General features: G+C 39.4%; 1 protein-coding gene across 1 annotated transcript in view; it reads right to left on the bottom strand.

The window, feature by feature from the left end:
* Positions 1 to 20905, bottom strand: part of HAO1 (hydroxyacid oxidase 1) — a 354431-nt gene that overhangs the window by 279334 nt on the left and 54192 nt on the right. The window contains exons 11-12 of the mRNA XM_065059911.1: positions 16214 to 16364; positions 9932 to 10009 (exon numbers count right to left, since the gene is read on the bottom strand). The gene's annotated coding sequence lies outside the window, so the exon portion shown is untranslated. The remainder of the gene's footprint in view (positions 1 to 9931; positions 10010 to 16213; positions 16365 to 20905) is intronic.

Raw genomic sequence — 20905 nt, 5'->3', positions numbered from 1 at the left:
GAAAGAGATGAGAAGGCAAAAATAATTCAATGGTAATATCATGCTTTTCTATTTCTTAATACTTAGGCCAGTGTTGCTACTTTGAGATCCTGGGGAAACTATTTTGGAAAAATTCAGATTAGCAATTTTTATCCCGGTGTGTGTTTTCCAACAGCTGGGTCCTCACCAGATGATTGTGTTTGGTCTTCTGAAAGCTTCTCCTTCACAAGTTCATTATGTTCCACCAATCCAAGTGTACCGCAGTGCTGCATCAGTTCTTGGCTCCTCTATGCAGTACGTGAAGAATCTTTCATCTTCATCTTGGAAATACACTGACCCAAGCAAAACAATGAAAGAAAGGACATTCTGAACACAGTCTCTTGCCTCTCATTCCTTCCTCATGTTTCGTCTCACTCGTTAGCGTCTGGTCGGCTCAGATGTACTCTGAGTTTGGACAAGGGTTTTGGGGAGCAAAACCACTTTCTTGCAGCTCACGGTGTCTTCAGCAAACAACAGTCTCTTGTGCTCAGTCTTTGACCTTACGTGCCCCACATTAAGAAGCTGTCATGCTCTGCAGAACTGAAGTTGTGTGGTTTTGTTTCAGCAGATATTTGATAAGGAAACAGAAGGGCTGGGCACCACTTGGGCAGGCTGGCATTTGCAGGGCTAAATTTGCACCTTAGTTTCATATACAGTGAAGGTGAAGAAGGAAAAAAAAAATGTGCAGAGATCTTAATCTGAGATTTCTAACAACTGCTGTGCAAACCAGTTCATCAGAGAGTATCTGAAAAGGTGCCTCCTGCATGATGTGAGGTACTTAATGTACAGGTGCAGGGCAGGTCCTCTACAGGACTGGAGGCCCAGACTGTTATGTATTTAGCTCACAGTATTCTGAAAGGAGTACCTAAATGTTTTACCTTAGGTAATTACTGAATAAAAAATATGACCAAGACACAACAGAGACGGTGTGTCTCATTCTTAGCAAAGGGTCTCAAACACCATCCTACATGCTTTCTGATCCCATCCATTTTGCAGTGTCTAGTTCACAACGAACTTCAGAATGGTACAGAGGCCCTTGCATCCATTTAAGACTTGAAGAACCTACAGACCCCACTTAGAGCTGTTCTGACTCCCACTGAAGCCTACCGCAGCTTTTCCATTGACCTCATAAGAAGATAGATTAGCCCCATAGGAAAGGCTTCAGTGTAGCAAATATAATTTCTTGCCATGATTGTACTTGGTTTGCCAGAGAGATTAATTCCAGACATGGTGGGTGAGAGTTGAAGTTTGAATTTCTGCTGCACCCACGCAAAATGAACGGTAAGAGGTTTTCTCCTGTTCTCCCTTCCTCTGCCCAGCAGCACTGCCACCTGTAAGGGGACAAAACTTGAGCTCACACACACACACACACACAGTTATATAAACTGACATTCCAGTTAATAGTAATTTTGGAAATTCCCAACCTATGAGCTGTCCTGCAATCTAGAAACTGTGGTTTCCAGACATGAGCTAAATCACAAACCACTGCACAGGGAGTCATTGCAAACATTCCTTGTGTCATTGTTTCAAAACAAAGCTTGTAATATTTTAATCCCATGACCACAAGAACTTGTCTGGTTGCAGCATGTAAAGACTATCCAGCAAGTTAGGACAGGCAGTCCAGTTTCCACCCCACTTCCACTCATGGACAAGTCTGTACTCTATCAGGAATACTGAGAACAGACGGCCACAGCAGGACTGCTAGTGGCTTTCCTACAGCAGGAATGATAAATATGCAGATGATGATAAAGAGTTAATAGCAAATACCACCTGCCCTTCTCACAGGTAACAGCAAGAACAGCATATGCCCAGAAAGTGGGCACAGGCTCTAGGTCTTCTTCAGTTCCATGTTTAAGCTTGTATTCCCAAATTGCAGCCAGGTCTATCCCTCCTCCTTCCTGTCATCACTGTGCAACAAAGGCTGTCAAGCTCTCTGGGTCTTCAGGACAGTGAGTAAAAGCATCTGTAAGGCCTGGAGAGCAGGACACTCAGTCCTTGTCTCTACTTTATGAACATTTTAATCTCATATTAAAAATCAAGAGGTCATGATTGTCCACAGCCAGGATTTCACAGCCACCAACTTTGACAGATCTGTTCTGATTGTTTTTACCATTTTTCTCTGCATTTCACCTTCTTAGAGAGCTTCACCTTCAGTGTTAGAGAGGAGCAGGTTCCAATTGATATAATGGGGTAACATTCACCTGAGACCAAGGCTGCTGCAAGGTGCATCACTGAGCTTCTCTGCTATGTGCTCAAAACCTTCCTTCTGTAATTCAGTGAACTCACAGATTTATTCCCAGGTATTCCATTTCTGATAACCTTCCTTAACAACTGCCCTTATAATCATGACCTCTGAGAAGCAAGGAAATTATATTGTGCATGATCATTCAAAATGTGAAGACCTATACATATGGCTGAGATTATCACCTATATATTTTGTTGCCTGATGATTATTTCTAGATGATTCAGGAAAATCAAGAACCTTGCAGAAGTAACACACCAAGGTTAAAGGGGTCGGAGTGGAGGGGAATAAAAGAAAGTAATCCAAGAACAATTACTCTATCTGTTTTTTTCCACTTAAGAGTGCCTTACAGAGAACTATTCTGAAGTAATAAAATACAACTAAAATCTTCTCACATTCAATGTGATGGCAGAGTGCAGATGTCTGCAAAGGTAAAAATACCCAACTATTTCAGCCCACAAAGATTCCAGGAAAGTGACAAGAGCTTGACTGAGTCAGGATAACACAAACTATTAACTTTCTGAAGTTTCAGGACACGAAGAGAATTCCAAATTTTGCTTGATCAGCCAAAACAATTTAGGAAACAAGTTTCCTTGACTTCATTGCCAGAACTTTAGCAAATAATTTAATGTCAACATTAAGTAAAGATATAGCTGTATAACTGGAGACATTATGAGCCCTCCTCCATGGCTTTCCTAGTAAGGTGATACCAGTCATGGAGAACAAGGCATCTTTCAACTTCATAGGAATCTGGATGCTAGAAGAATGCTAAAGATTTAAAATAGACTTGGGAATAAGGGAAGCTGAAACAGAGGTTTTTCTTGTTGTCATATTAAAGCTGCCTTTGTTACTGTCTCATCCACAGGTTAGTTCTTCCAGATCAGCTTGCAAAGCTGAATTATTTTTTCTAGAGAGCAACACTTCCAACATACAGCTCACCCATTTTAAATGCTGATGTATTGAAACATGTTCTGAAGGCTTCTCATGGCATTTTGTCGTGATATTTGGGTCTACCTGTAAAAAGCGATGAACGTCTGCTCAGACGAGATGGAAACTCTTTTCATCCTGTTAACCAGGTAGATGAACTCACTGCCAGTTAAGTAAAGGACTAAATCTTGCACAGTCCAACTGAAGCTACAGAAAATGACATTTTATAAGCAGGAAGAGCCTAATGTAAGTAATGCCCCTATAAAAATGCATAGCATATTTAAGAAAGTTGACTTTGGCGAGTAACATCATCCTTACGGAAGTTTTTGCTGACTATGCACACAGTCTCTTTGGGATGGATGTGGCTGACCAGTAAGCCCAGTCTAGTCCCTGACAATTGTCCCTGGTAGGAATCTGCAACTATTTAATTCTTCTACAAAAATGACAAAAATGCTTTAAAGTTAAGACCAGAATAACAAAACCATGGAGGTTTTTACAGAGAAAGTGTATTTTGGGGGATCCTTTGATATGCTCTGTTTATTGTTGCAAGCAGTTGTAAACCACAGTCTATTTTCATTGTTGCTCCAATCCCAGTTGCACATCTGTCAGTGTTAGTGTCAGATCCAGAGAACCACGCAGGATAAATACATGTATTCTGAAGCACGGTGTGCAGGTCTGAGATTTCTTTCTTTCACCTTTCAACCTTACACCAAAGGCTCACAAGTAAAGCACAGAGGCTCATTAATGACATCCAAGGTTTCCAGCTAAGCCCAAAGCTCCCCAGTACGCACAAAACTTGCAGAAAAATGAGCGAGCAGCATGCCAGTTCGGTCTTTGTTAACCACTTTTACCAAAACCTTATTTGTTTGCCCATGTCCAATAAAATAGCACATTTTAGTGGTCAACCCTACTGTTGTCTCCCCACAGGTCGTGGGGATGCATGAAGGCACTTGGATTGTCTGAAGATTAGTGAGGTTATTGTGCTTTATTTAACCATTTGCTGGTAAACGTGGAGGTAACAAAAAGGGGAGACACCAAGAGGTGACGTGTTCTGTGGCTTCAACAAAGCACCAAGCATCTATGCTCTACTGCTGGAAACAAAATAAGGGAAAGTCAAGAGTTTGTCTGCCTAAGCATGTCAGAAGCCATACACTCTTACAAAAGGCTAAACATACTTCATTCCCACAGCTACTTCACCAGGTAATTAGGCATCTCCTGCAACTATTTATTTGTATCACTGTGATGCTTCCAGACCTGAGCAGGATGCCCCAGCCTGAAAACCGGGACTCTCTCAAATCACTTAGGTCTCTATTCTCCAACCAGAAAGAAATGCTCACTGAGAGAGGAAAAAATGTCCCCGTGAGCTCAGAGTCCCTCACACGAGGATCTCTACATACCCACAGGCACAGACTGCGTCCCAAAGACCTTATTGTCTCAACGGGCAAAGGGGCACAGCCCACAAATGGAAAATAGAAAGCCGAATCAGGTTAAGACCTATTTCTAGAAAAGTATTTCCACCCTTCAAGTCTCAGTTGGAATATACATCTGAGCCCCCCCAGGTGAGAAACTTTAAACGTTGAGAAACCTGCAATGAAGCTTGCAAATGTGGGTGTTACCTCTGATCTTTATATTGCTCTGAATTTCCTGGGCTCTCACAACGCTTCGTGGTCAGTGTCCTACTACCCACACCACCTCTGTGTCCTCTGAGAGCAGCATAGCTCATGGAAACAAAGATGTGGAGTTCTAAGGAGAACATCGATGGTTTTGAAACCTGGGCTATTCTATTCATGTTTCATACGTGGATTTGAAAAATGGAATTAGACCACAAATGTATTTTTAATGTGCTTCATTTAGCTTTGCAACTTCCTGCAAACTGTACAACCTGTTGGATTTTTTAATATAAAGTTTGACCAGATAATAGTGAGCCAGATTACTTCTTACATTGTATATGTACAAGTGGGCTGTAAAAGGTCTTTTCTTTCTTTCTTATAAAGAAGGTTCCTTCAAGTGCTTGACACACCATGACATTTACTTCTGTAAATATGTTTTACTCCTAAACTTTGGACTCTGTAAGTCAGAACAATCTTCTCATAGTGGCCAGTAAAAATTAATGTTAAATTACCTATTCTATGTTCAGAAATCTAAAAAAAAAAAAAAAAAAAAAAAAAAAAAATCACAAAAAATGACTGCATTGTGCAAAATCCAAATAATGTATCTTGAAGGAAAACTAGGAAAATGATAGAAGACAATGCCAGCACCAACGCCAGGGTTCAGAACGCTCTAGACATCTTAAATTCTGTTCCATCAACAGCAAAGTTCAACAATAGCTTGCTTAAGGTAAACAATATTTCCTTTCTTACCACTTGTAATAGGAAGACGTTTCTCCCTTTCTCCTGTCTCTTGCAATACAAGCGCTTCACTGCTTCATGGAGTTTATCTACAGCATTAGCTGGGTGCATGTACACTTTAAAAATCAACAATTCCCAGTTCAGCCTCAAGTCCTGCTCCCCAGTCACACAAATGATATAAAAAACATCTTCCTTCCAGGCTGTTTCTTGGGGTCAGATGACTATTTCCTTCCGAAACAAAATCCAGGTTTAAATCAAGAGAAACACAGTGAATGAGACTGCACCATCTTGTCTCCATCCTCCCTATGCAAGGCTCCATTCTTCCAGCAAGATTTCTATCCCTGGACAACACCACAAGCATGAGGACTTCTGACAAGTTCATGCTTGAAGAACCTCACTCTGGTGGGCTACAGCACAGTCCCTACATACCCCATTTCAGATATTTTGAGTTGTAAAAGTACCAACAAATAATTGCAATGTCTTGGACCACAGACAGACAACGTAAAACTCAAGACAAAGCACTGTGTGATGTGAACATGATGAGTCGGCTCTACATACATTTAACCCAGAGTGACGTGCACACGGGTCATCTTACAATATTCAGCTTGGACCTTAGGGAATCATCCCCTGGGATACATTTATATAGATACAATGATAGCATACAAATTTAATATATTGTATGTATCACATAAGCTAAGGTCAGAGTCCACTGTCCACTCACTGAGGACCACAGAAGTCTAAGCTTAAACTTATACTTTGTTATTTCACCACTGTTCCATTGGCATCTGCTCCCTGAAGTTCATTTTTCCAGTGGAAACAGGACAAGTTCCTGGACCACACAATAAGTGATTCACCAAGACCAAAAACTAAGTATTCTGCATGTTGATGACTGTGTCACCACCGTTTTGGCAATACTTCTACCACCAAGAAAGTATAGGAAATTAAGAACAAGTGCATCATTGGTGCATTTTTTTGTCATATGAAGAGACAGTTTCTTCTGGAAAAATGTTATCTAAAGACAGATGGTACCTTCTGGCATAAAGTCAGTGCTTAGTTTTTACCGCTGCACTTCAGGAGTCTGACATCTTATGTCAGACATGAATGATTTTTAATCACAAAATAGCAGGGGAAATAATCCTAGCCTGATAAATAGAACTCTAGATGTGAAAGCAAAATGCAGCAGGCAAGAGGTCTTCTATACAGTCCCAGCTCACTCAAAATACAGGCTACTTTTTCTTCCTTTTTTGTTTCAGAACCTGTGGATTAGTAACATTCTATACTCTCAGAAAATAATCACAAGTTACTTCATGAAAGATGACAAGACAATTGACTTTTTCTTTTTCAATTATTTGGCTATAAAAAAGCAGAACATACTTCTACTAAATGACAGTCTCACTGGAAGAGTTCTGAATTGGGAAGCCTTTCCCTGCCCATTCACCCCACCAAGATACGTGTGCCCATCCAGGAATTTTACCTTCTCTTTCACTGATACTGAAAAGATTATTTAAAAAGCGTAATACAAAAAGCCTCAAACCATATTACAAGTATTTCTACCCAGAAATACGCATTTTTCCTGCAGAATGAGCACAAACACATAGTAAAATTTGGAGAGGGGCACAGCTCCTTAGACTGTTCTTATGCTATAACAAACAGAATTTTCAGATTAAAAGAAGAGACTTTTAAAAACATAAAATAATGTACAGTCAGGCTTAGGATTTGTATTTTCACAGAAAGCTGCAAACTATGACAGCGTTATAAGTGTTATTTTCTACCCATGAGTTAGAAACACTTAACAGTGGCAACAGGATATTCGTGAGTCCAAGACGAGTGTATGAAAGTATTTGGTAAATACATTTAATATCATTTAAGTGCAACGTGATGGACTTAAGTGACTTGGAATGGTCTCTTGGTCCTATTGACTCTGTAAGCACCTGTTTTAAACCAGATCTGTTGCTGCTGAGGTGCAAATGCTGAGCAGAAACCAACAATTCCGTTTTGACACCAAAGCCTGGAGACAGCATTCATCCCAATGAACACAATTTGTCCAGGTATTACACTGCTTTGCAAAAAAAACTTGGCAAAAATCAACATGAAATAATGAAAAGGAAACAAAAAGAGGTCAAAATAAGTAACATTTTCATGAAACACTGGAAATTTTTTTCTCTTCAACATCATTGCTACTTCAGCAAAATTTTAGCTAAGAGAACAGCTGTTAAGTCTCATAAATTAGAATGGAACCTAATTAGCTCCATCAGTGCTTTGAAAATTCTTTTTCCTTTCCAGTTTTGCATTGCCATCAGAAGATGCTACTTTTGCCATGTAAGGATGAAACAAAATGCCAGCAAAAGCACAACAGAGACATTGCCAAAACTACCAAAGTTCAATGAATCCTGAAGCTTTTTCTGATCCGACTCCAGCTTATAAATGGTCAAGGCCCTGCAAATTTTATGGGCCATCTGCAGGCCTAAAACAATTTATGTTCTCAGAATTACATAGATCTTTAAACTCTATTTTCAAAAAAAAATTACAAATGCATAAAGTTTATGCTCAGCAAAATTTCTTATACCCAATTATATCAGCAAAATCAGGACACAATAAAAACAGATGTGCTTTCACATTTCCTAATATGCGGTGTCCTTTCATCATTCTGCAATGCATTTAGGCATTTTTAATGTTCTCTCTTCTGTCTCTTAGTATTCTCCTTCCACCTTGTGTCTCTTGCACTCTGAACTAACCCCAAAGGAGTCAAAATCCTCTGTTATAAAGCATAAATGTGTGTGTATCACTCAGTGCATGCCCATTCTCAAAATTCTCAAATTATAAGTCATGTGTTAAACTCAGCAGCCAGAATGGAGTTTAAATATTTGTTTTCCAGGCATGTCCTCTATCTCCCAAATGAATACTATGCTCTGATGACTTGCTTTTGCTTTAAATTCTAATAATTCCAGTTATAGGAATTCCTGTAGATAAGTCCAAGAAAGTCAAGTTAAACAAAATGCTATTTATTGGCATAAGGGTGCCACCTATTGTTGTGACAATTGATGCAAGATAATATTCAGTTAGAATTTTTTTTAGAAAGCGTACCCCTATTCATTCCGACTTTAGATCACTTCCAACCCTTTAGATGATTCAACTTGGGCAAGATTATGTTTCTGTATAACATACACAGTCTGTACACATGCATATCGCTTCTTCCACTACGTGTTAATGTTGCAGAGTGTAGTGCTACTAAGCTCCGATTATTACTATGATTATATTTTCATCCTTGGCTCTCAGAAGTTGACCTGCTATACCCATTGCTAGAATAACAAATACGGTCCCAAAAGTGCCTGTGTGCAACGATATCCATGAAAACACATTATATGTATTTATCTATGTATGTAAACACAAAATCAGCAGGATTTTTCAGTACAAATATATGCATTTGACAAAAACATAAAGACACATCCCAATTTTCACAATTACTGAAGTTTTTAAAACTATAAACTGGTTCAATATCTGAATTCTATTAGGTACCTAGTTTAGGGAGGCGAGGGGAGGGGCAGAGAGGTTATAGGAAGAGAACAGTTCTACTTCAGACCCTGAGAAAAGCACCACAACCCCACTTCTGGAATTTTGAAGTGCTTCCCAGAAGTATTTTCCTGTTTCTTTGACGAGCCCTATGTGCAGCCTTTTTAACCACGCAAAGCACACTGTTCAGCTATAAAAGTGACGATGACTTTCCTTAGTGCTGACATAACACTAATAACAACAACGTACCAGCTTTGCTTTAGCCCAGTAACTTTGAACGGGAAGACCAGGTTTCAGTGGACTTCCAGCAGCTCAAACCATTAAATATTACATATAAGAACAACTATTAGCTATGTAGGGAAACTAAAAATTGTATAAACAAGTGTACTTTCATGCAAGGAAGTTCAAGCTCCAGAACTTCACTTTTGTGGACACACACCTTTATTCAGTGGTCTTCAATAACAGGTATCAAATGTTCAGGAGTCAGACCACCCAGCTGCTGCTGAAACAAAATAAGCATCTATTTCCATGCCTACTGTTTTTTTGGGGGGTTATGTTGACAAAACACATAGAATAAACACTATACTGTATGTCAACAGATCAGTATCCCCATATTTTTTTAAATTTTAACACCAGACTTAACTGTAAGCAGATCTGTGGAAATCGAAAAGCACCAAGCTGGTCCACCATATAAAAACCTAGCTAGGTACAACAGACTCACTGGATTGCTGTATTTAAGATATTCCACACTTTTGTCATTCTTCAGATACATCAGGATACAGATGGACACTTCTCTCAGAGCATTTATTTGGTTTGGTATAGATTTACACTAGGTTTGAGCTCTCAGCTTAAGGCTTTTGGTTTTTCCATGCCAAAGGAAACTTACCAAATCTGAAGTGATGCAGGGCTGTCTTTTCCTGAGCATATGGGTAGAGAGAAACAGGCCATGAAAGGTAGAATCAACCTGGAAAATACAAATATCACTGTTGTTGAGATGCTCATTGAAGATCATTTGAGCAGACATGACCCTGAAAGACCACAGCTCTGAGTATGAAATGGCAAGGCTGTGACTAGTGTCATCACTTGTTCCTTACAAATCTGAATCCCTAAGGCTTTAGTTCTTATACGTTATTGCCATAGTTATTCTAAATTTGATGTTTATTTCAGCTTCATCTCCAGTGTGCAAAGAAATCGTGTTATTCTTGACAGCAGCAGGAGAGAAAAGAAAATGCTTACAGGATGCAGAAAATGCTTTCCAAGAGTTTGTTGAATCCCAAAGCATGAATTTTTATGCTACAGAAACAAAACTTGTTTCTCATTGGCAAAAATGTGTTGATTGTAATGGTTCCTACTTTGATTAATAAAGATGTGTTTTAGCCTAGTTATAATGATTTCAAGTTCACGGTCCAAAATTGCAATTATTTTTGCACCAACCTAATATGAAGGTCACTAGTTTTTATAACAGCATTCTGCATTTAGGTTTTAAAATCAGTAAAAAAATCAACAAAACAAAACTGGAATAAGGGCATTTATCCTGGCGTAACTGAATCCACCTCACTGAACTATGGAGTTTTATCACTGAAAACTTAAGGGTATATGTAGAAAGGACTCTAAAGCTGTTCTCAGTGGTAAAGTTACATATAAGTTCCAACACCACAAGGTGCTTCCTTAGATGGACAGGGAATGTTTTAAAACCTTTACTTTAGGACACTTCACCTCTGTAGTACGCCTGGCTGCTTCAGTCCCACCACCCAGAAAACCACACATCCTTTCAACAAAATTAAATATTCTTGGAGCTTATAATTAAGCAAAAACACTGAGGGCAGAAAAAAAAAACAAAATAACACAAAACCAAAATATATCTAGCCAGCAGCACTTGGTAAGAGGTCCATATTTATTTAGCATTCACTTTTCTGGCTGTTAAATGCATATGTTTGTCAAGTAGTGTCAATATATGTTCTGCCAGCTCTTTTCCCCACTCTAAATTCCATTTTCCTCTTCAAGAGAATGGGGAAAAAAGCCCACCAAGAAAGTAATCATGGACTCTGACTCTCACACAACATTTCCATCTCTTGAAATGCAACATGCAGTTGTATAGGACTGGTGTCCATTTGTCTAGAAAACAACTTTAAGTGCAAAGGTGAGCTTGGAGCTGGCTAGTGAAAACTCTCCTTTGCTCTATTTTGCCCACCTACCTGCCTTCAAAAGCCAAAAATCCCATCTGATGTACAAAGAGATCACTCAGTGGCTCTGAATAACCTGCCTTCTCCATTTATTTGCACTGTATATGTTCCCCTGAGTCTAAGCAGGCACATCAACTCCCCTTCTTGTCTGATCTTTCTGCTCTAAAGACACGGCAGCATGATTGACACTGTCCATTGTCCACACCAAAATGAACAAACATGAAAAGACCCCGTCCAACATTTCTAACTAGAGAGGGGAAAAGAATGGTCTTATTCTTGCCCTAATTCCTTACTGAAAATATGACCACAGTGTGTCTGAAAATACAACCACAGCTTGTCTCATAAAAGTATCATTTGAGAGCTGAAGGCCACCTGGACAAAGACCTTTTGCAAGTAAAGAATTAGAAATAGCCATGCTCTGTGCACACAGAAATGAAGAAGCTGCTCACTTTTTCATTACAGTTTTCACACACTTACAGATTGTGTAGTTCCATTGATTATTATTACATTTTTAATGTAACAGATACCAATAGATGCCCATGGGGCAGAATAAACAGGCCCACTGGGACGTCTGACACCGGCCAATTCTCCTGCTGACTGTCAGCACAGAAAATCTGTGTATCATTAAACATTTCATTCTTACAGGGTAAGTTTTCCCTTCCAGATTGGAAGTAAGTTCTACGAGAAAGGCACAGAAGAAGAGCTACGTACCAGAATCACTCCTAATTGGAGTAAAGATTTTGTTGGTACTATTCACTGGATATCCTCTAACGCTACTGAAGACAATAGCAATCCTTCTTTTGCTCTAAACTCACATAATATCAAATGAAAATATCCACAATGGGTCTGATTTCTGCTGCTCCCAAATTCAGTCATAAAAATCGATCAGATTAGAGGTAGAGGAACCCCACTTGGCAAAATCCCATCTGTCTCTTGTTAGGTATATTACAACCTTGCAAGACATCATAAATTTTCTTCACAGTGAATAATCTCCTTAGCAGTAACAGCAAGAAATGCAAATACTTCCTTAGCCAAATGCAGACTAATAGTACACTGGCCAACTCATGCTCCCCACCTCAGTTTGGGAATGGTTAAAGCAGTATAAAAGTGTAACACCAGTGGATAAAGCCTGTAGCGCACTGTGCAGCTGAGCAGTAATATTTCAATTCATGTGGGGAAACATTTTTGTGTGTTGCATAGACCGAAACTCAGCTTTAAAGCCCCATGGGAGAGGTGATCTGGAAAGGCTGTATAATTCTGTCTTAGTTGCCTCATGGAGCTGGAGCACAAACAGGTGACGTATTGTGTATTCTGGACTTCTCTGTGGAAAACTGGGCTCTAAACCACAAACATTTGTACACAGTCTCACCCTCTCACCAGGGCCATCATCTGTTTGACAAAAAAAAGTGCAAGAAATTCAGTGTGACAAGAAGATTGCCATACTCATGAGTTTTGCTACTTATTCTGATACAGGCTGGGCTTTTTCTATTTAAAAAGTAAAAAAAAAAAAAAAGGAAAGAAAGTCTCAACTCCTGAAATCTTGACAATTTCAGTGCTCCCTTTCTTTCTTTCTTTTACAATTCACCAAATTACAGAGAAAAACCTGGAAACATGAAGTTACCATTGTTTAAAAATGTTCTATTTTATAGCTGTCTTTATTTTTGAAGCCTTGCTCATAACATTGCGAGGAACAACTTGTGATTTAAGAACCACTAGAAATAGCAAGATTGTAGATTGATCCCCTGTATATTCCATAGATTATATGACCAAATCACTAGAATTATCCAATCCACATATTATGTGTTATGCAATATTTTTTTATGCCTGGAAGGAACTTCAATTTCTTTCTCTGTGAAACCTTTGTTTTTTTTAAACAGTTACAATAAGATAAAGAATTACTTCTAAAGACAAACATAATTCTCCTGGGGAATTCCTTGTTTGTTAGAGTACTTTATAAACTTGGACCAGCCAATTCAAACTGTCTTACATATATACAGTTGCACTACCAAGCACGGTGGAAGTAATTCAAGTTAGAGAAGTACACTCAGTGCTGACTGGCAGTCCAGTTTTAGTCTAGTTTTGTTTTCTCATGGACATCTGCCTTGTGTGAATTCCACGCCATCCACAGTAAGAACATTTGTTTAAAGTAGAGAAATTATCTACAGATTTTTAATATCCCCTGTGGCTCAGCAAACAGAATGACTGTGCTGGTAGTCTGGCATCTCCCTGGATTTTGCAGATGTATGAAATACATTGTAACCTTCTCCAGAAAGTACCAAACTAATGACATTGCCTGTTCACTCCTGCCAAGTAGTAGTTGGCAAGTGAGGAACACACTTCAGTGAGCAATGCCTTTTACTGATGACATTTTAAACCATAAAGCTACTTTTTTTTTACATTAATTTAATTGACAAAACAAATCAGTATGGGAACAAGAACACCAGTTGGCATGTTTCAGCATAAAATCATAGTAAGCAGGGACCTGCACATACAGATCCAAGCAATATTACAAACCAAAGCTAAGTCTGGAGATTCTCACATGATTCCTAAATCTTGTAAGCAGCTCGAAGCATTTAAAAACTAGTCAGAAAACCATTTCCCTTTATGAGTTAACTTCCTGGTGGTGTAATGAGACTACTGTTCAAACTAGAGAAAGGGAATCTACTGGAGCAGCATTGGCAGTGTGCAGATTATCTGCTTCACTTCGCTTTATCCCTGATAGGAGTCAAGCTTGAGATGGCAGGAGCTGCAGAAGTCTCTCCAGGTCTTGGGGCATCGATAAAGCTTCATTGAGCAAAGAGCTTCAGATGCTTTAAGACTCGCTTCTTCCACAAGTGTTCCTTCAGGACACTTCACTAGGGATTACCGACTTCTCCAATAGCTCTAGGCAGAATAGCTGGCCACAGCCCCTGCTTCTTTCCCAGGTGGATGGTGAGAGCTACAGGTGATCTTGCCAGGTTTCAGTTCTATTTATCTCCTCCAGGCTGGCTGGTTTAAAAATGATTCTGTGTGTATATTGAAGTCCCATTTTTCACCTGATCACACCAACTTTAACAAGCTCCACCACTTACTGAAAGTCTCACTGTAATTAACTTGTTTTTATCTCTACAAGTCCTCTGACATTTGAGAATGACAGTTATCTGAGCCTTTTCTCTTTCATTTTTGAATCTCCACCTTGAAATTTAAGTTTATTCTCAAAGGTATAGTGTATTTAAACGGGAGAAAAATCCCATGCTCATTTAGACCTGAACCCTGCAACTGCTTCCACATGTGGTTATCTTGACCAGTGTACCATTCCCTGGAATGAGTGCACTCCAGCAAGCTGGTGGCAGTGGCCGCAAGCTGAAGCCCATGAACTGTTTGCAGGATCAGGGATTTCTCCTCCTGGAACATGTCATTGTAAAGGAGCACAGTTTTCAACCAAGGCATCTGCATTCAGACAATGACACTCACCGGAAACTCCTAAATGCTTCTTTTATGTAACTAAAGGTCAAACTGAACCTCCAAATGTGGAATTTCTGACATCCAATTAGGTAGCCTGCATTGAAAACTGGGCCGGTGTTTAATTACGTCTGGAGAATACATGTGTTCAGCTGAGACAATTCACGGTCACCTCATGCGTTTCTGCATGTTTTTCATGGTGGAACTGAATAAATATTCTTTTGCTCCACAGATGCACTGGATCAAGGTTTAGCTTGCTATGCATAAAAAATAAATCATCTCATATTTCCTTTACTTCATTTTTCCAGCTTTGTCATTCTGTCTAGGACCATACTGCACGGTCAAGCCAGGCAGGGCTATGCATGTTAATAATATTTGGAAAACTATGGATACTTCTGTGCAACGTAATTTTTATTTTTTCCAAATAAATAGTCAAAGTGCACCTGGTGTACTTTTCTTTCTCCTTTTTTTTTTTAAAAGCCTGTGTTTCAAAAACCCTAAGTGGAACCACAACTGTGGTGCTGCTTTTCAAATCAAAAGGACAGTACAGTCTTCACAGGATATGGCTCCCAGCCAGTTGTTTAATGCTTGTAGGTCAATATACAACCAACTCGGCTGCTGCTGCCTAATTGACAAACCACATATCAGGCAAGGGAAGGTTAACAACTGCGCTTTCTTTCACCTAAAATCCTCTGTTGAGTCCCTGGGCCCTCAGCCCCTTTTTATTTTATCATTCACAAATATCTACTGTGAGCTCCCTCCAGGCACAACAGACTAACTGCATGCCTGAAAAAAAAACATAAAATAAAATAAAATGAGGCTCCTGGTAAGCAGTGGGTGTCTGGTCACTCAGGAGCCAGGCGAGCTGTTCATCATGCTCCTCTGTTTCAGTCTGCCAAAGAGGTTTAGACCCACTGCTCCCACTGTAAATTATGTGTGGATGAATGAACCAGGAAGAATTTCCTCCAAAATGTTTTTGATTAATGGAGTCATGACACCAAATGTCAATGCATCACCAACACTCTTGATACAATCCAGTAACCTAGTCTATCTTGTTTGGCAATCGTCTGCTCTTTAAGGTAAATATCTCTCTACAAAAACAAACGTTAAAAGTCTTTGCACACAAATATTCCCCAAAACACCAAATAAATAGCCCTTCTTTTATTATGTTTTTTTCCTGGTGTTATTCCTTGCCTGTTTAAGGGGAACAAGGCTACCGGTAAGGGGAGATTTCTGGAGGGGGGCACCTGAGAAGAATAGAGAACAAATATTTACAAGTCCAAATGCCTGCTACTGCCCAGGAAAATCACCTGATTATTTCACCCCTCTTGTCGCCTCCACATCACAGCAGTCACATATAAGGGAAATACATGGACAAGACCAGACCTCCACCCAACACTGCAGTCCCTTAGTATAATGGGATGTGCCTCAGACTAGATATGTCAGCACTAAAGGGACAGGAGAAGTTACTAATATTATTCCAGTTAATATTCTTGTCCAGATTCTTTGGGATGTTGCCCCTACTATATCATAATTAGTAATACCTTGTACTTCACTTGGATGAAGCTGCAGAGCAGTCACAGTAACGTAATCATGGCAGTTTTAGCTCTGTCTGTGGCCACAAGACACTGTAAAGTGACACAAATCCAACTCTGCGCACACCGCTTCCATGAACACTGAACGGACAGCTGTCATCTGAAAGAGAAATAACCTGGTGAAGGCTCCAACAGCTAGTTCTGAGTACAACATCTATCCCCTCAACACTGAGTTACATGTGTTGCAAAGATGTAAGAATTCTTAGTCCCTCCAGGTTGAGTGGTGATTTTCTGAGTGGCTAAACCCTTGCATTTATCCACAAGTTTGATGTGCACTTTTAAAGGAGACGTTGAGTAGTTCTATCAGCAGCACACGCAGCTGTTTCCACCTGCTTTTATTAGCCAGGAGAGACATGCTGCTCTTCTACCAGCCATTGCTTTCCTTGTTCTTAGAGGTTTCTGACCTTTCCTGTGTTTGATGGTGCTGAGCTTGAGGTGTGGTGCCAACCTGACAGTCTCAAAGCGACAAAATTACCTTCCCCATCTCACTCCAACAGAGGTTGTGGATATTTTTACAGAGATGCAGAGTTCAGGTCTGTAGTTTTGTTAGCCTAAGTGAAATTACCTTCCTTTCTTGCTATTAGTGCTTATACTACTAGAAGAGAGGAAGAGATCAGAATGGCTCTGTATCACCCTTCAACCCACCTGTTTCAAGCAAAACCATCAATTTCTTATCCTCAAAGGTTCTTAATGAACAACATTTAGAGAACATCAGCTTTCAGCAAGGACATCTCCATGTGCATAGCACAGGTGTGAATACGTAGCAAAGCAATAGCAGCAAAAAAAAACCAAAATGAAATGAAGCAAAAGCAGATACAACACTGCAATTCCAGTCAAAACCAATAAATACTTGTGTTCAAACATTTGCTGGTATCTCGCAACATGCAGAACACAGGAGACAGACAAGAGAAGCCAAGTTTTGTGTCTGAGCTTTACCTCGAGAGACAAACCCTGTCCCGCTTGATGGTCTCTCTGCTTCCCTTGCAATTCCCATTTTTTCTATAATACATAGAATTTTATCTCTAACAAGGTCAAGACAAGGGCATAGGTACAGACTTCTAACTTTAGGTCACAATGATTTCTGGCAGGACAATTACTTCAACTTTGGAAACCCAAAGGTAGCTTCAAAGATTTGAGGGCCAGTGGCTGTTTCTGCATGTTTGTTCCTTTTCCTTATGTGACATTGAGAAATGTGGTTCCTCCTGTAAAGGGGGAAAATTCCAGTATCCATCATTTTGAAGGATTACAGTCAGTGCCATTAACTTGTGAATGCAGCTCTAGTCTAAATTGCATTTTCTCTTAGGGCACTCTGAAAGTGAAATGGAGCATGATACTTGAAATTAAACTGGATTGAGAACAGAAAACCTGAGAACCTTTCCCCTTTCCATAAAGTTGCTGAAGGCATTTTACTTTGCAACAGCACTGTATAATGTATTTCCATTGGCCTGGAAGACAAAGCTCAATTTGTTTGAGTAGCTTGAAGAAACGGAATTGTTATGATTTACAAAGTTAAGTAAGACGTTCTTTTTAGTTCAATGTTCAAAAGCCAGCTTTCACCTCCCTTAGTTTAATTTTTCAGGCCTTTGTAGAGTTCTAAGCAATTCATTTGCATAAAGCTATACTGGATTTCTCCAGAATTAACCAAAGAACTTCCATATCTATTTCTGCACACACACACAGGGCCTAACACGTTTTTCCATTTTTGCTATCTTTCACAGAACAGGACAGCAGAGCTCTAACACACTCGATTAAAGCAGCTGAGTAAGAGTTCTTGATGCTCTTCTTCAAAAATTCCGTAGCGGGACTAGGTAAAGCTACAGTGTTGTCCTCAGGTGTACTCTCCCTTGGATTTCAGAAGTTCACAGGCTATAAATGCAATTACATCAGTATACTTCTCCCTCTGTTTGGAAAGAAAATGTTGTATTGCTAAACTGCCCTGTTCTCAGGCTGCCCAGCTGACTCTTACGCCGTTCCTGCTTCCTCTGCTCAGCTGACACAGTGCCACAACGGTAGCATTAGAAAGGTTTCTGCTGTCATACGAAAAATAATTTCACAAGCCCAGACTAGGCAGATTTACAAGCAGTTTACAGGCTGATAGTTTCAGTGGATCACAGGTTTGGTAAGATTTTTGAAACAATCTACTTGTTTTCATTTTCGTTTTTTCTTCTCTTTTTTTTTTTGGCTATCATTTACTCTCACCAAGAAGTCTGTTGGAATGCAAAGGAAACCTATTTTACGTACTCTTATAGCTTTTTCAAACCACAGCCATCCAGTAAATATTTGCAGATATTCTGTGGTTTAATTAATTGGCTATGGTCTGCTCAAAGTGTGTGCATAACGTTGGTCTATTTGCAGAAGAACACCGCTAAGGAATGCCTCTGTTTGTTTCTTCTCTTTTGTACACATAACATTTGCCATTATCTGGTATATCAGATTAAGAGTGTTATATGAATGTACTGATTCTGGCAATGAAGTTTGGAAGTAACTGTAGATCCTGTTTGTCATGTTTCTATGGTTATTCACAAATATTTTGGCCAGCCTCAGTCAATAGATGCCATTTGCAAATGAAAACTGTTTTTTTGAATTTCTAAAAACTGTTATCTTTCAAAATTCATTTCAGAGAACTCAGAAAAATTCAGTCAACTTTTTATTAATATCATTTAAAGGATGCCCAATGCAAACACAGTTGCTGAGTGCCAGTGTTTCCCTATGTGGACCAGTACAGCACTTCTATGCATTGCTTACATCTACACTGAGTCTGCAGGGGAGGACAAGTGGAGGGAGCAGAAAGACTGCTATAATTAAATTTAAAACAACCAAAAAGTCCTTTAGCAGTTTTCCTATTCCCTGAAAAATAAGTGCACTGCTCAGTAAAGAAAACTGCATCTGTAAGGTCCATTGTCCAGATATGAGAAATGTTACTTTTCCTCTTCCACACATGCTGCAAGCAGCAATCCTACCGAATGCTTTGTAGGGACTGGAAGGCCACTGGGGACCAAATGCAATCATCTGCTCTGGCTTCCCACATGACCAAGCCATGGAATTTCAAAGCCTATAACTCCTGCTACAGCAACAAGCACAGTCATCAGAAAGACATCCATTCTTGATTTAAAGACTTCCAGTGATGGAGATTCACTATGTTCCTGGATAAATTTTTCCAGACTCGTTAAATAAGCTCATTGTTAAAAATGCAACCTTACTCCAGCTTTGAATGGATCCTCCTTCTTCCATTTGCTGGTTCTCGTTACACTTTCTTCTGTCAGAGTAAACTCCATAATTACAATCTTTTGACCATTCAAAAATTGTGCACTGTGAAAAAGGCGCTTCTCAATAAAGTGAAGAGCATAAACTGCTTTAATCTTTTGATGTAATGGAGTGTTATTTATTTACTTTACTTTATCTTGTCCTTTAAATAGTTGGTGTATGGAAATTGTGTCTATACAGAGACTATGTCATGCTTTACCACAAGGATAGCTGGTATCTGGTATTAGTCTTTCAAGCCTTTCATATTATTACTATATAATAAAACACTATATTATTATGTATTATAATAACACTATAAAATAAAACACTATATGTTATTACTATATAATATCATTACTACTATTTAAAGATTCAAGAATCCTCCATATGCCTTCACCTCCACCCATCATGCCTTCCAACATAACTGAAGCAGATGAAATACCAACATGAACTGTCAGCATGAAGGTCTCGTTCACAGATATCAAAATTATGAGACTTGCAAACATTTGATCCTGCTTCCAGGAGACATCACTCAACACAGGAATACCCACAGTCTACTCAATAATCTGTAACCCAGCCTGCTTAGAAATTAAAACTGCGAAAGCAAGAAATGACTGTTCATTTTCCCAACCTTAAGGACAGGAATAATGTTGAGCAGTAAAATAAATGTCTTGGAAAATCTCCATCTCTTTTCTTTTGTTTGTGAGTAGTCTGAGATATTCTCAGATTTATTTGAAAGGACTTGTGAACTTCTTTGCCATTTCCCTCTCAAAATAACTTATGAGAAGTTGTTGTTAACATCTCATCATTTAATTCAGCACACTACATTGTGTAAGTTGTTTACAAAAATTAGTCATTACTTTTTCTGCCCCATGATTGGTTACTGAGACTAGATCTGCAAAGGTCAAATTAGGAACTTGAGACAAAAACAAGAAATATTTCAGCCAGTGCTTCAGCGGTCACATATCAAATAGACTTCTTGTGAACATGACAGAATAAGTATCACAGTAGGGGAGATCAGACAGCAGCAGGCACATGTTTTGGTGTTGGATGGGAAGTTCAGGATGGAAAGAGACAAGCAGCTGCTAAACAAATAAAATCCTGCCTCTTCCAGCACCTTTGTGGTCACTGCACCATATATTGTTCATTACATTGTAAATACTCTTGCTGCTTCATGTGCATTTGGGAAGAATGGATGCAAAGGCATCGGGAACAGGTCTGAATTTAAAATCAGCCTTACACCACCTGCTCTGGAGCAGCGAACAGGGTCAGGATGTGGACAGCCAGCTGGCACTTGTTGGAGCAGCATTTAGACTGACTTTAGACTTATTTAACAACACTTAGATAACTGGCACTTCTGGGACTAAGGGAACTGAGCTTTGAATTACAGCCACTCAC

This window comes from Columba livia, chromosome 3, assembly GCF_036013475.1.
Source record: "Columba livia isolate bColLiv1 breed racing homer chromosome 3, bColLiv1.pat.W.v2, whole genome shotgun sequence".
Taxonomy (NCBI): domain Eukaryota; kingdom Metazoa; phylum Chordata; class Aves; order Columbiformes; family Columbidae; genus Columba; species Columba livia.
This window is presented reverse-complemented; position numbering and strand designations above follow the sequence as displayed.